The sequence below is a fragment of the Myxocyprinus asiaticus genome, chromosome 4, assembly GCF_019703515.2.
Source record: "Myxocyprinus asiaticus isolate MX2 ecotype Aquarium Trade chromosome 4, UBuf_Myxa_2, whole genome shotgun sequence".
Taxonomy (NCBI): Eukaryota; Metazoa; Chordata; class Actinopteri; order Cypriniformes; family Catostomidae; genus Myxocyprinus; species Myxocyprinus asiaticus.
In genome coordinates this window covers 62,329,496-62,331,777 of record NC_059347.1, presented here as the reverse complement: position 1 = coordinate 62,331,777, position 2,282 = coordinate 62,329,496, and positions in this window count along the sequence as shown.

Below are 2,282 nucleotides of genomic sequence, written 5' to 3'. Positions count from 1 at the left end.
AGAACTGGGGCATTTTTGGAGCACGTTTGTCACATTTGGGGGCCCAAAGTTTTTTTTTGTAGACTTAATAATTTTTTTCTTCTTCTTTAAAACAAAAGGCAGTAGAACAAGTACTAAAAATCCTTAACATTTTAACCCTATAATGCAAACGTCTGGTCTTTAGTGACCCGGGATCTCATTCCACCCCCTGTACTCATCCATTGTTTTGAGTTATGCAAACACCTCTTCAGTATTCCTCAACCTTTCTCTTCTGAATAGTGTAACAACAACAACAACAACAACAAACACAGGTTTAAAAAATATATTTTGCAATATTACCTTAATTACCAAAAGTGTGTATGGTCAGATACCCAAGATATGTAAGTGTCTCCTTTTGAACTTCCATAAATCATATTTTTAGGATTATTCAATGGGTATATAAGACAATAAATATATAAGACAAATGAGTACTGTTTTCATAAATTTGACTACTATATCACATTGATTTTCTGCATGATAATGTTGAATTATCGGTATTCCATATGTGTGTACACATCCATATTATACATGCTATTTGTTACTCAAGCTGGAGCTGATGTTTCAGCGATTTACTTTATTTGCATTTAACATTACTATGTGTCAAAGAAGCAACGTGGAAGTAAACTATAGCAAGTTTAACACATGAACAGCATTTGGGTGTACTACTGAAATTGTGAAAGTTGTACATCTATTTATGCTCAAAAAGTGCCTGAGAAAATACTTGTGTAGCTTCCGTGTATTTTATGTGTATTGTGTAGCTCAATATGTGTTTGACAGCTAATTGCATCTCATTCAGTTTCAGTGCGAAAGTAGTTAAAGTCTTTGGGGCAGTGGTGGCTCAGTGGTTAAGGCTCTGGGTTACTGATCAGAAGGCCAGGGGTTCAAGCCCCAGAACTGCCAAGATGCCACTGTTGGGCCCTTGAGCAAGGCCCTTGACCCTATCTGCTCCAGGGGTGCTGTATCATGGCTGACCCTGCACTCTGACCCCAGCTTAGCTGGGATATGTGAAAAAAGAATTTCACTGTATATGTGTGATATAATTATAATTATTATATAAAACATCACAATATAGCAGAATATATTCTATTCTGTTATAATTGCCTTGAAAATGTTTTAAAAATTTGACACAACCTGGGCATTTTGAGATCCATTTGTGTTAAATATACGTTGGGTTGCCAAAGACCTGCGAAACACCCACGCATTTAAGGGTTAAATTATGAGAATTGAGGAGGGGAAAATGTGAAAACAAAAAAAAGTCGATCTCTTTAAGCAAAAATATAATTTTCTTGAAATTAAAATTAATTTTTGAAATTTTGGGTGAAATTTGACGTGGATATGTTCTTATTCAGTTAATGCATAAAAACATGCTGCTGATTTTCTTTATTAGTCCCATTTACTTGAAAAAAATGAGTTTCATTAACACAATGTTGTTGTTGTTTTTTTCAGCTGATATTTTGATTAGTATGGGATTTAGAAGACAGTGACCAAACCCTATTGTCCAGACCAGGTAAGGCCTTTACCCTTGTGTCCTTTATCCTGATCATTGATTTCTCCTCCTCTGTCTTTGGATGATGGTGTAATGTTCACACAAATGCACGCTGTCATCTCCCCCTGCCCGAATCAATATTTGCTGGTGCTGCAAGAATCAGTTCAACGTGCTTATGTCTGCCCTACTGACTCACACAAATTGCTTACTTGACTTTGGACTGGAACTGGCTGCATATCTTCTTTGTACAGCTATCTTAGAGCACAAGGGCGCCATTTAATTAGCTGAATCAGCATTTGCATGTAATTTAAGCTTTCATTTTCTTTAAGTGACATACACATGGTGACACTGACTTAAAGTTAATCCCTCAGGTAGCATTCGCCCCTTTACTCCAATCCACCTATCAAACATTTTGTGTCCCCCATTGTATTTTGTTACAGTATGTAACTATATTGTATTTATGTGCTGGCACTAACTGTGTGGCAGATGCTAGCATGAAGCAAAGCATTATCAAAGACAGTCCTCCGCTATCTAGGAGATGGCACGGGATGGCACAGAAAGGGAGGGGAAACGAGAGCTCAAACAGTGTGTTTCTATACTAGTTTGTGGTTTTAGATGGGCAGCGTCTATCCTTAATATCATCAAACTCTACTAGACCAACCACTGTGCCATTCTGAAACTTGTATTAAATAATAATGATAATTAACAAGACACATCAGTCATGTTTCCAGTGATGATGTCCACTGGACATGACTCACAAACAACAACAGCACTGAAA